General features: G+C 36.8%; 1 long non-coding RNA gene across 1 annotated transcript; it reads right to left on the reverse strand.

The window, feature by feature from the left end:
- Window positions 1-3,095: 3,095 nt before the first annotated feature.
- Window positions 3,096-5,924, reverse strand: LOC131256220 (uncharacterized). Its single transcript, XR_009176672.1, has 3 exons — window positions 4,750-5,924; window positions 3,889-3,990; window positions 3,096-3,351 (listed from the first exon to the last, which is right to left on the reverse strand). It is a non-coding gene; the product is annotated as an uncharacterized LOC131256220 (long non-coding RNA).
- Window positions 5,925-14,827: the final 8,903 nt, after the last annotated feature.

The raw sequence follows: 14,827 nt of genomic DNA on the forward strand, positions 1-14,827 counted from the left end.
GAAACGCATATGGTGGGGCCCACAGAGCACCGACTAGCCATTGGTTGGTGTCAGGGGGAGTATCCAATCCGTTCCCCTTATTTGTGGTGTGGTCCATTTAATCTTTGGATATGATTCATTTTTTGGATAATTCTCTAAAATGATCTCGAAAAATGAATGAACGGTGTGGGTTGATTCCAAATTTTCGGTAAATCCAAAACTCAAGTGGACCATGCCATATGAAACAATGTGGAATAATGATTTCCACCATTGATACCTTCCTTGGGCCCACAGTAATGTTTATTTGCCATCCAACATGTTCATAATATCAAAAGCATATGAATGAAGAGAAACACAAACATCAGCTTGATCGAAAACTTATATGGCCTCCAAGAATTTTTGAATGATAGAGGTCCAATCACACTATTTCCTGCGGTGTGGTCCACTTGAGCTTTGGATATGCTTCCTTTTTGTTCTTTAGACCTCAAAATATCTATTAACATGGTTGAATGGAGTGGATAAAATAAATAAATAACGGTGGACCCCACAGAGTTTACTCTGGTAAGGGTAATGAGTAACTCACCTAAATGTAGTGGAGAGGGGTTTCCTTAAAACATTCATAATCATATATTGGGCCTGCCTAAATGTGATTCACATATCCAACCCACTCATTATGTGTGTCCCACTTGGATGAGGGGTCAGACCAAGTTTTAGCCGCATCCAAAACTCATGTGGGCCCCACCAAGTGCTTTTATATTTTTTAAGATGTCTTGACATGGTTTTAGATGGTATGGCCCACTTGAGTTTCGTTTATGGATGATTTTTGAGATATCTCATAACCTAAAGGGGACACATTAAATGCATGGTGTTGATGTTCGACACACATCACGATGGGGCCCAGAAAACTTATTAATATCAATTCGTAGGTTCTTGCGAGGTCAATAAGTTGAGTCACAATTTTGACAATAATATTTAGCCCATTTTATATGTATAGTCCATTCACTTTATTTTATTGATCAATACCCTCAATTTGACTAGTTACTCGTCCCAATCACGCTAGCTACATGTGAGAAAGGTATTGGGAATACAAGATTGATCAACAATTTGAGTAAAATTTAATTTAAACATATGAAGTTATTTACTCTTCAATTTGGGACTAATTCGATTGTCCAAAAACGGTTAAATGTTCAATTAGTGGATGTGCCTAATAATTTATTAAAAAATATTTTTTTTCACAGATAAATTTCAATTTCCATTTAAAAATAACATTTTTTTTCAAAATATATATTTTTTTCTCTTAATTTTTCTTTGAAAACTTTTAACAAAATATCATTTTTATTATAAAATATTTCAAAAAATAAATTAAAATACAAATTCTGAATTTTTATTTTCAAAATATCTTAAATTTTCACAATTTTTAATTTTTTTCCCAAAAGATTCCAAAATGCCGATTTATTTTTCTTCAAAAGCATCATGTTGTTTTCAACTTTTCAATTTTTTAAAAATTATATATTTTTTTTTCAAAATCATAGTGTTTTTATAAATAACTTTTTCTTTTAATTTCGAATTTTGAACATTTTCAATTATTTTTCAAAATCACAAAAATTTTCAACTTATTTATTTTTCGTTTCAAAATGTTTATTTTTTTGATAAAGTATCGATTTTTTAATATCATTTTATTTTAAAAAATTTCAATTCTTTTTCACTTCTCCATTTTTTTAAAAAGCATTTTATTCAAACTTGTCAATTTTTATTAAACTTCACAATTTTTTTTTTTTTTTTTTTAATTTTCAAATTTCAAACTCATTTTCTTTTTAAAAATATTTTCATTTTTCAACATTGTGAAAAGTTTCACATTTTTTAAAATATTTTTAATTTTCTTTTTCAGGATATTATTTTTTCTCAAAATCAAATGCTTTTTTTTTTTTTTTCAAATTTATCAACTTTATTAAATATTCTTTTTTGTTCCCACAAAATAGATTTTTATTAAATCACGATTTTTATTTTTTTCTCAAACATTGTTGAAATTTTTAAACTTCTCAATATTCTTTTTCATGTGATATTACAAATCATTTAAATATTAGTTTTAAATTTAAAAATAAAAATAAAAATTCCACTCATTTGATATAAAAACGAAATAAATTTTCTTTTTGCATTCAATCAATTGTTAAAAATAATCTTAGATGTAAATATGTATAATTAAACTACTGAAATTCTATTAAAAAACAATTATTAGACTACAAAAAAGCTTAATTTCCACCATATTCTTAAAAAAAATGAAAAAAAAAAAATGTTGAGGCAAGTCCTTTTACGACAGACTTGATCTGTCGCAAAATCAACTGAAAAGCGTGCCATTTGGTATTTTGGGCGGGAATTTTCTACTGTTCAGTTTCAATCGCCAAATCAAAATTTGCGATGGATTTCGTCCGTTGCCTAGTTACGACGGACAAAAATCCGTCGTAAATCAGATTTTAGCAACGGATTTTGGTCCGTAGCTAAATTTTGCGACGTCGGACTACGGATATTCGAGAGACGAGCTTAGCGATGGACTTTTTCCGTTAGCGACGGATTAAATTCGTCATTAAACCAAGAGATTTTTGCGACGGAATACGTTGCAAATTGCCCATTTTGGCGTAGTGCGTGATCAGTTATAAAATCAGATAAATGATTAAACTTTCATGGCCCACCAAATGTAGGTCTTCCTTAATGTTTTTTTTTTTTTTTTTTTTTTTTTTCTAAAGGAAGAATATGATCCCAAGCATGAGATTAGATTGTCAAAATACTGTGATATTTCTAGACATGCAATCATTGTACAATAACAATGTTAATTCCATCTATTGCAATTCCATACCATTTAATCCAACGTTCCAAATATGCTCCCAAGGAATTCTAATTCCAAACGCCTCATGTATAAGAACCCGACACAAACACCCCCGAGTGTGCATGGGTCATCGTCAAATGGTCGCCTCAGTCCTCGTTTCAGATTGAGGCCAGCCAACTCACCACGTGAGTCTCACATGTACGTCGAATATAGGCCATTGGTTGTATTTTTCTTACTGCCTTCTTTTTGCCTGGATCCCAGCTTGTATGATTCAACTGGGCCCACAAGCTCTTTTTGCCTGGATCCCAGCTTGTATGATTCAACTGGGCCCACAAGCTAAGATACCAGCTTTATGTATACCTCAATATTAATGATACTAAACATATTCTACATAAAACTTGTTTCCATGCCAATGAGTGGATGGTATGATCTTTGTTTTATGACATCCAAGAGTAAAAAGTTTGAGGAACTTACTGGTTTATCCTCTATGTGATCACCATTGGGTTCAACCACCTTTTTAGCAAGCACTTGACCTCTTGGAAGTGAAGCACCTGTTAAAACATTATTGTCAGCAAGAGCTGGCAGAACAGTATGCAAGGACGTGAAAATGGCATCATCCATTTAGCCATCATCCATTTCTGCCTACAAAAGTTGCCTAAACTACTTTTGAGAGCAACTTGAGTTAAAACTACAAGAGGTGCTGTATGCAAGGATGGGAAAATGGCAGCGGACCCGTGCATCACCGTCTTGAATGATCATGGTAGGATAACGGACCAGATCCATTGCTATAGCACTTCCATAAAATGTGGTAGGGTTGGGGCCTCATTCTGCATTCTCATTTTGGAATTCATCCAAAAAAGTCCTTAGCCTGAAGATCAATTATGATACTAATGCCCTTCAGTTTTGTACTAGGAAAGCACAAGGATATACAATTCCTCATTTATGAACTACCCTTGCAAGATTATTGGACTAAAGCCTAGATTGACATGCAAGGATGTACAATAGGCAATGTTGAGCCTCAAACTTATCTAAAAGGAGTTGAAGAAAGCAAGCTAAAAAAAAAAAAAAAGAGGCAGAAAATTCCGTACCCTTTGAAGCTTCTGTGTTTGGGACCGAGCTTCTTGAAGATAGAATTCCAACTTCAATTCACGCTTCTTCAGCTCCTGATCAGCTCTCCGGTGTTTCTCTAACTGTTTGATAAACAGGGGAGATTTGGTTACATAAAAGATGGAACAAACATTCAAAACTCTAGTCTCAACATGTACTCAAATAAGGATAGAGTAAGATCAGGTTATTCAAGTTGTTGCTAGCAAAGGGAAAAACAAAGAGTGGATCAAGGCAACGACTCCTACAGTGAAAAGCACAAATTGTTAGTGTCTATTGAATATGAGCACGTAGGAGCTGTCTACAATTTGGATTTTGTAAGTCCTAAAGTGGTTTGTGGTTTTTTGCAGTTCCTAAGGCCGTTTGGATGCACTACGATATTGAGAACTTGCAGATTTATGAAAGGACTGAAATGATCAGATTGTGATTTCCTTTAGGAGCTGTTTGGGATTAAGGAAATGGGAATGTGGATCTTGGAATTTGGATTTTGCAAGTCCTAAAGTCCATTTATTGCTTTTGAGAAAATATGTGTATTAAGTAAATAATAACTTTTTTTTTCATTTTTAAAATTTTGTTTTTTTTTTTTTTTTTTTTTTTTTTTTTTGTTTTTGTTTTTGTTTTTTTGGGTGGGTGACAAATCCATGGATTTACGGCGGTGATGATTTGCTAAAACTGTGGTAGCTTCCAAATCAACAAATTCTCTCTCAAAATTGTTGCCAAGATCTGTTTCTGTTTTCCAAAACGCTTAATAAATTAGTTAAGAGCATTAGCAATTGTCTACAAATAAATAAAGACTGTTTGACAGCTACTGTGTATGGTTCTTAGGAACAGTGGGAACTGATTACCACATAAAGCAAATTCCACTTTGAAAACACTCGAGTTCTGTTCCACCAATGTCCATCTGCTTGTAGGTGGCTTCTATTGTGACCATAACTTTCCTACCCGCATTTGCAAATTCAAATGATATGCAACTATCAGTCAACTGGAACCTCTAGGATTCTAAAATGAGGAAAACTAACCATCATTAAGGTCTATTCTTTGTCACTTTTTTGGCTGAAGTGACTCAATTTTCAAACCTGCCGAATGTGTAAAAGATCCAAACTAATCATTACATCGGCTTTACCTTGGATGGGCCATGCCCCAAAAGATAACAGCATTCACACAATCCCAACCATTCTTTTGGAGAAACAATGGGGAAAGAAAATGGATGATTATATAAAAGGTCAATCGAAGTGTTTCGACCACCCATCTTTTTCTTCCTGAAATGTCCTCCAATCCAACAGTCAGCATTGCCGATTGTCCAATCAGTTTGCATTTTAGGAAATGGCCAATCCAAGGGATGGCCTACTGGATGATTGGATTCAGATCTTGTACACAGGAACCATTTGTACAAAAAAGATAAGCAGAAAATAAAATAAAAATACTCTATGTTTTGCCTATCATTAATCCATAGGTTTCAAATTGCCAAATGATATGCAACTCTAGTCCTAGGGAAGAAAATGAAATATATTGGGAATGCAGTACAAGTAGGGCCATATGATTCACCAGCTTCTGATCCAAAAATAGGATGGTGGTAATGACATATGGCTACCATGACATTTGACAAGCACTTCTCACTATACTTGATATCCTTGAGTAAGAACTTTTATCTTCTGCTCAAGCCGCAGGGCCTTCTTGGCCTCATCATCCATTCTCTTCTTCACATTCTCAAATTCGTTTTGCAAGGCCACAAGTTGGTCACTATTGTTGGCAATGCTGGCAAGACCATAAGCATTATGAGCCGGGAAGTACATCAGATCTTCTTGGCATGCATCATGTGCTTTAATAAATTCATCAAGAGATTCATCCTCATGCCCCATTGCCACACGAAGAAATTGAACCTCTTCCTTTATCAAAGAATCAGCCAGCAAGAAAATTTTGGGTTCTCACACTGTTTGATGTTAAAACAAACCATAATGATATGTAACTTAGGCTCAGAACTCATGTCTCAATGCCAAATGCAAAAATAATCTATCAGACTCAGAACTTGATCAACTGACAGGTCCATCTAGAAATATTATATGAATAATAGCAACAATGAAAAAAAAAAAAAAGACTAAGGACTTATTACTAAAAGGCTTGTGGCCATGTGTCCATAACATGCATACAACAACACCAGAAAAATATTCATTTAAACTGTGGAGGTCCATTTTACATGGATGTCTATGGACACTCAACCCAAAAGTGTCAAGCCTTTGGCATAATGGAGAAGTTGAAGTTACAAGTCAACAGGCATCAAAAGCCATGGAACCATCCATGAGCAAGGAGAACCAATTAGAACATGTCTTCATCAAATTCAAGGCTAGTGGAGAACTTTCACTCGTTCATTTAGCTGATTTATTCCAGGTTACTTCATGTTTTGTGAAATTTGCACTACATCAGTTTGCTTTTGTTTGAAAACTAAGTAATATGATCTGATACTGTGACATACCTTAACATATAGAAATAAACATAACATTCTGAATCAGACTCAAACATCTAATATCCTCATCATCATCATAACCTTCTCCCAGCTATTTGTGGTCAGTTGCACTAACAAACCCTTTTTCGCCTACTGATCCTGCCTAAGGCCCAATCCTTGGAAAGCAAACAAGCCTTCATTCCCCTTCTCACCACCTCAACATGACCAATTCAGGTACATGTTCCTTTACGGACATTGACAAGGTGTATAAGTTGCAAGCTCTAAGTACGTGGGTAGACAAGTAGTACACCAAGCATAACTTCAGCAAGAGATTCCTGCATTAGCTTAGGAAACTAGAAGATCATTCATACAAAATATGAGAAGTGAACACATTTGTAATTTCCTTTTTTCCTTTTCTTGTATTTCATTTGCTGATTATGACTGATAGTTAAAGAAACCAATATCTCCAAGTTGAGATCACTCAGATCCACAGACATCAACCTCGCCAGCATATTAATTATCAGCATATTGTCTACAAATTTCTGGTGTTTCTTACACCAAATTTCACTCTACCAAAGAATTGTGACTTGCAAATTACAATACTTTTAGATTTTAGAGTGTGATTGTCCCATTATACTGTTTTTAAGAATAACAATTTTTTAACAAAATGGGACTTTTCATGTTAGAGTGAACTAATCCCATCACTAGGAGAGGAAGTTCTAAGATTTTTAGGCAATCTTGTAACTCTCATTGCCTCAGAGCATTAGTTGTTTCTTCTTCTTCTTTTTTAATTCATTAGGGTGTTTTTGGAGTTATAAAAGGTTATAAACATTTTCCTGATTTAGTTGAATTGGAATCTATTGCAGAGTCGATTCTGAATTCTCAATCAAATGTGATTTTTTCTTTGACAACTAAGAAAAAATGCCAAGCAAATCACAATTGCATTTGTGATTCATTTGAACCAGTGGATATCTAACTCATGCTGTAAAAGAAATTGATTTATCTTGAAACCCTTATCGGACTTAAGATTCAAAATCAACAAGTAACATGAGTTTGCAGCTATATGTGAGGGGGGAAAGGTATTGAAATTTAAGCAATGCATACCACTATTGACACTAAAACTGCAACTGTTCAATGTCGGCTCTGTTATTTTTGACAGTTCTGAAGTACTCAAACCTCACACCCTGATCCATAGCTCAAGTGGTAGATTGAGTGAAAGATACCTCGTTTCTGTTAGACAGGCTCACATACCTTGTATAGCTAGTATACCTTGTATAGTTCGTTTTCATATGTAGAAGATTCTGATTTTATTATTTTCCTTACTGTAATCTCTATATATTCAACTCCTTTTGGGTTGTCTCAAATAAAGAAAAGCTTTCAGCTCCTCTCAGTTTTCATGGTATCAAAGCTTCACTGATTTGAAACCGACCATCCCTATGTCCAGCCACCGTCCCTGCTCGTCCGACCGCCCATGCATCGTCCGGCCACCCCTTTGCTCATCCAGTGCCCCTGCATCGTCCGGCCCCTCTGCTCGTCTGGCCCAACTGCTCGTCCGGCCCTTTTGCTCCTCCAGCGCCCATCTGCTCTTCAATCTCTATTCCAAACCTGTTGTTGTTCCAGATCTGTTGCTGTTCCAGATCTATTGTTATTCCGCCAGATCCAACGCCCCTGTTGTTATTCCAGATCCCAATCCAGATCTATTGTTATTCCGCTAGATCCAGAGCCCTAATTGCTGTTGTTCTTCCGCTAGATCCAAAAACTGCAATCCCTTGGGTATCTCCTGCTGTACGGTACATCTAACACATTCTTCTACTGCAACTCTTTGCATGCTTTCACTTACTTCAGATCAATGGACAAGAACTCATTACGTACAGAGGCCCCACGTTGTATTTTTAATAGTACCAACTATTCTTTATGGGCCATCTATTTTTAGAACTTCCTCAAGGGTCGTGGTTTGTGGGGACTCATTGATGGATCTGTTCCTATCCGCACTTCCATAGATCCTGACAAATTAGCTGATTGAGAAATGAATAATGGGTGGATTATTACCTGGATTCTCGATTTGGTCGATCGGTCCATTGTTGTTGGCCTTACACCTCATCGCACTGCTAAGGCAATGTGGGAGCATCTCCAAACAATTTATCAACAGAGTAATGTGGGTCGGTTATACCGCCTGGAACAGGATCTCGTTAACCTTACTTAGGGTGACGACAGTATTCAATCATTTTACTCTAAAATTGTCACAATTTGGACAAATGGCTATGATGGATCACACATTTCCTCATGACTTTAAGATATTCCAATCTATGCACGAGAGTGTGCAAGTTCGACAATTTCTTATGAAGTTACATCCAGAATTTGAGCATTGTCGAGCTGCTCTCTTGAACCGTAGCCCTCCTCCTTCCTTGAATTCAGTTATTAATGATTTATTGGCTGAGGAATAATGGCTGAAAGTTCTCTCTCTTCCTTCCTTCACTCCGGAATCATCTGATATGGTGCTTATTATGTTCACTACTACAATAACATGTGGTTCCACTCATTCGACTTGTCGTGGCTGCAACAAGGTGGGTCATGTTGTCGTTCAATGTAAAGAATGGTGTACTTTTTGTCGACGGATTGGTCATGGTATTCAGGACTGCCGTATACGTGCCTATGCATCTTCTTTCGGCCATGGACGTGGTGGTCGTGGTCGTGGACATGGTCATACTCTTTTTGCTACTGCTGTCACTATTTCTTTCAAGTTGTCTATTAGTGATTTTGCATCTACTGTTTCTACTGAAGGTCTTTCATCACCTTTGACTCCTGCAATGCTCCAACAAATCATTCAGGCCCTTTCTGCGACCGGTATGTCAGGTATATCCCTATCTTCTACATGGTTCTTTGATTCAGGTGTTTCCAATTATATGACTGGTGTTATATCCCATCTTCGTGGCATTCGTCCCTATACTGAAAATTAAGTTATTTCTACTACAGATGGTACTAGACTACCTATTTAGTCCGTTGGATCATTAACTTTCTCTCCTTCTGTTCATTGTCAGTTCACCCTTCGTGATGTGTTTCATGTCCCTAACCTCTCCTCCAATTTAATTTCAGTTGGTCGACTCACATCCAATAACTGCTTAGTCATATTTCTTCCAAAATATTGTTTTATGCAGGATCTGGCAACGGAAAAGGTACTTGGGATGGGTAGGCGGCATGGTCATTTGTACGTGCTGGACTTTGATCCATCTGTCACTTCGGCTCATTGTTTCTTTTCTCCATCTTCATCAGATATTTGTTCAGTAAATAAATTGTGAAAATTGTGGCACTTTCACCTGGGTCATCCACATTTCGATCGGTTGATTCAGTTATTTTCTTCTGGTATGTTAGGGAACATTTCTCTTAATAAGAAATCTTTGGATTGTTCTTGTTCATCTTGTTGTCTTTCAAAAAGTAAGTGTATTCATTTTCCTTTAAGTATTACAAAATCATCTTCTTTATTTGAACTAGTGCATACAGATGTCTGGGGTCCTTCACCTATTATGTCTCTCTCTGGGTTACGATACTATGTTATATTCATTGATGATTTTACACGTTACACCTGAATTTACTTTCTGACTCAAAGTTTTAGGTTTTTAAAAAATTCAAGATATTTCACTCTATGGTGGAGACTCAATTTCGAGTTCCAGTTTAAACTCTCCGCTCTGACTTAGGGGGGAATATCTCTTAACCGATTTTCGTACATTTTTTCAAGGTCATGAGATTATTTATCAGACCACTTGTTCTGATACTCCACAACAGAATGGGGTGGCTGAACGAAACAATCGTCATATTGTCGAAACTGCCAATACCATGATGACAGCTATGAGTGTTCCTTGTTCTTTCTGGGCAGAAGCAATGTTACATTCAGTCTACTTGATTAACCAAATGCCAATTAACGTTCTGAACAGTAAATCTCCATACTTTGTTCTCAACGGCTTACCTCCTGCATATTCTACATTTCGTATTTTTGGTTGTGTCTGTTATGTTCACTTGGCTTCACATGAGCATAACAAACTATCTTCAAAATCGATCAAATGTATGTACTTGAGATTTGGAGAAACTCAGAAGGGTTTTCGATGTTATGATCTGGTTTCTCGTCGTGTTCGGGTTTCACGACATGTTATTTTTCTTGAACATATTGCCTTTCATTCATCTCTTCCTCCTTCGCACGCCTCAAAATCTTTTGGTTTAACCACCTTTCCTGATATTCCTTTTGCCTTGAGTACTCTCCCTCATCCGTTGCACGTTTACTCGCGTCGACTATATATAACTCTACTACCTATTACTCAACCTGAACCTACTGTACCTGTTGCAGATCCTGAACCTACCTCTATACGTCGTTCCGATCGTGTACATCGAGTGCCTGATCGCTTAATATGCTCTATGTCTACCATGACTGCTACTCTGGATACTGTTTCTATTCCTACTTTATACTCTCAGGCAGTCACTCATGATTGTTGGAAGAAGGCTATAACAAAAGAACTCACGACATTGGATGATAATCATACATGGGACATTGTCACTCGACCCGCTGACTAACAGCTAATTGGTAGCAAATGGATTTATTAGGTCAAGCTCAAGTCTGATGGATCATTGGATTGATACAAGGCTCGACCTGTCACTCAGGGATACAAATAGGAATAAAGAATTGATTACGATGTGACATTTACTCCCGTGGCCAAGATGAAAACTGTTCGTACTCTTCTGACAATATCTTTTGTCCGCTCTTGGCCACTTGCTCAGATGGATGTGAAAAATACTTTTCTTCATGGAGACCTCCAAGAAACAGTATATTTGAAACCTCTACCTGGTTCCTTAATCCCTGATAATAAGGTATGTCACCTAAAGAAAACCCTGTATGGCCTCAAATAGGCACCTCGGGCATAGTTCCAATGCTTTCACGATGTTGTTATAGGTGCTCACTTTACTCAAAGTAGTCATGACCCATCCTTATTTTTGCACACCACTGTTTGTGGAATTGTCATTGTTCTCGTCTATGTTGATGACCTACTTCTAACTAGTAGCGATGCTACTAGCATCTCGGCTTTAAAGGAAGTTCTGCAATCTCCTTCAAGGTGAAAGATCTCGGTTAATACTTTCTTGGGCTTAAAATTTCACGTTCTAAACGTGGGATCTTGCTCAGCCAGCGTAAATATACTAAGGATCTTCTCGCCTTGGCATCATTGATGGATCAGAAGACAGTTCATACTCCCTTAGAACTTAATGTTCAATATGGTTGTGACGATGGTTATCTACTTGCATAGCCCGACTTATACTACCGTTTGGTTGCAAGTCTGGTTTACTTAACTATGACTCGCCTTGATATTACCTACGCTGTCCAAATCATCAGTCAGTTTTTTTATGCTCCTCAGACTTTTCATATGACTGCGGTATTACGCATCCTACGGTACCTACGTGGAACTCTAGATCGATCACTATTCTTCTCCTCCACAGCGACTCTAGACCATCGTGCTTATTCGAATGCTGATTGGGCCGGTTGCGCTCTCACACGAAGATCTACCACTGGCTACTGTATTTTTCTCGGCACTTCTCTCATCTCTTAGAAGTGTAAGAAGCAGGCCACTGTTTCCAAATCAAGCATAGAAGCCGAGTATCGGGCGATGTCCGCTACGTGTAGTGAGCTTGTCTGGTTACGTGGACTTCTTTCCGACTTGGGCGTTCCTCTATAGAATCCTACTCCACTCCATGTTGATAATCTAAGTATCATTCAAATTGCCTCTAACCCAATTTTTCATGAACGGACGAAGCATATTGAAGTTGACTGTCACTTTATCCGGGAGAAATTTCAGCCTGGGCTCATTTCACTTTAACATGTTGCATCGTATGATCAGATTGCCGACATTCTCACCAAGTCCCTCACTTCTGCACGTCACTCATTTTTAGTTGGCAAACTATTACTAGTTGATGACCAGTATTAGTTTGAGGGGGGATGTTAGATAGGCTCACATACCTTGTATAGCTAGTATACCTTGTATAGTTCGTTTCCATAGGTAGAAGATTCTGATTTTATTATTTTCCTTGTATAGATGACCGTAATCTCTATATATTCAACCCCTTTGGGTTGTCTCATATAGAAAAGCTTTCAGCTCCTCTCGGTTTTCAGTTTCAACATTGAGGTCTTGGTATCGATCCCTAGTGGGGGTGGCTAACAGTGAAGTGTGAACTGACAGTTGGGTGTACTAACAAGCTAACAAAAAAAAAGTACTTAAACCTCAGATATACATAACCGAGGAGCAAAAAAAAAATTAGATGTACTAATTTATCCTTAGAATAACTATAAAATTCAATGAAAAAAAAAAAAACCAAATTCCCTGAAATTAGATGAAAACTGGTTTGCTCAAATGTACATGACAATGGATGAGAAATATTACCTTCTGAACAATGGGATCAACATTTTGCTTTTAATTAATGCGAGCAGGAATTGCCAATAGGTTCATTATCTTGAGAAGTAAAGGCACCATGGGTTGTCAACAATTTTTGTCTTTCCACAAGCCGTTTCAAGCCAAAATTCTTCTTCCATGGTACCTTACAGGAAGACATCCACAACTAGAGTATCTTCTAGCAAACATATTGTTTGCCATTTTCTTAAAATCACGGAAGATATCTTCTAGCAAACAACTTTTGTTTCATGTCCTAACATTAGCTAGTGCAATGGATGGGTAGAGTGTGTATAAAACATAACCTGCTGAACATTAAGTCCGAAGTTTTAGGGTTTTGAACTAGGGACCTTCACCATCCTTCTGACAGGCCACCATGAGGATAGACCATAATAGTCCATAATCAAATAGCAAGAATCATAAATAGATTAACTGACACATCTTATTTTCTATATTCATCCTCTTTAACCCTTTCTTTTTGCATTTCTCCAAAGAGATATATAGCTCCACAAGCATGCCCCTCCACGTGCATCGACAAGTGCCACCTTCCCATGTTAATTAGACATCCGAATCATGTATCAGGTGGGAACTGCTTGGCAACATATAATTTAGCCAAAAAATCAGGTTGTTTAATCATAGGACACATGTGAGAAAACAAATGGACAATCTTCAAAAAATTGCATGCTCTCTCTATACCATCCTTTTTTTTTGTACATGTGGCCTACCTGATAGTCAAACACATTGATTTTTTTTTTTTTGTCACAATGCAAAGTAAAGGACAAGTGAAAACTACTAAGAATTTCATATAGTTCCTTTGCAGTACAAGTTGCCTATACTTGTCCAACTTGAAAACAACCTGAACTACCAGAAATTATGCTCCAGTGAAAAGATGATCCATTGCCTCTACTTGCTGTTTGACTTTTTTTTGGTCATTGAAATTGAACATTTCCTTTTCCCAAGTTAGCTGAGTGGAATGATGAGAGGATAATTCACTACTGGGAATCATCTTCCCCTTTCATAGTCAATTCCATTGATCTAAATAAAATTCACTTAAGGAAAGGAGTTTGCGTAATGTCACTAATTTTGTACTTTGGACACAAGCAAAGGTTGCTTCAAATGTGGTGGTCTGGATCATATCACCAAGGACTGTGCCGAGAGCCCGACTACAAAGAAGCAAAATCCTAAATACATGTTTTTTCCTGGTGTTCATGGACCATAGTCTCTGTTAAACCCTCCCTCCCACTCTTCTTTTTTCCTTAAGAATTTCTACAATTAACAAAGTGTCTCATCTAATCAACGGTTCATTGGACAATTAAGAAGAAGAGAGAGATGAGTAATCACCTGATCACATGACAAGTTTAGAAGGGCATATGAATCTTAGAAACTAGTCCCACTGGAAACCTGCAATAGTAAAAGGGAAAAATGTGTTAATTAAAGGAGGGTGCACAACAAATAGTATTGAAAATGCTTACTATAGTTAATAGGATCACAAAATCTATTCACAAGATAGGGCCAGTAATGAGCAGACCAATTTTGAATTTCCTCAACTATGCAGCTGTGTGCAATAATAGTAACAACATTACTGGAATTCCCAAACCCCAAGCTATTGTTCAATAATAGTAGTCAGTCAAGATTTCTTGGAACACAACAATCATATGGTATAACTTGAAAGAAGGGATATAGGTGAGGAATTGAATAGAATCAATGCCGAGGGTTAACAGAGAGAAAACCTCAAGAAAAATTTGCATCATTTGTTCAACTAAAGTTGATAAGTTAAAATGAAGCATCACTTGTTTCCTCTCAAAAAACAACCACAACCCAACCCCCCCTTTTTTACTGAAAGATAAGAATAAGGCACTTTAATCTGCTCAGTGTCAGTTAGGCCTCCTCAGTAACTATTTGAAAATTACCTCAAATTGTTGAAAAGAATGAGATATGAGCAGAAAATCAATTAATTAAAAAGGAAAAATAAGTCCCAAGGAATAGAAACATTACTTCCAAAAACTTGAAAACCAACATCACAAAACCCAAATGCAAAACCGCAGCCACAATGTGATGAACACA

Source organism: Magnolia sinica, chromosome 9, assembly GCF_029962835.1.
Source record: "Magnolia sinica isolate HGM2019 chromosome 9, MsV1, whole genome shotgun sequence".
NCBI lineage: Eukaryota > Viridiplantae > Streptophyta > Magnoliopsida > Magnoliales > Magnoliaceae > Magnolia > Magnolia sinica.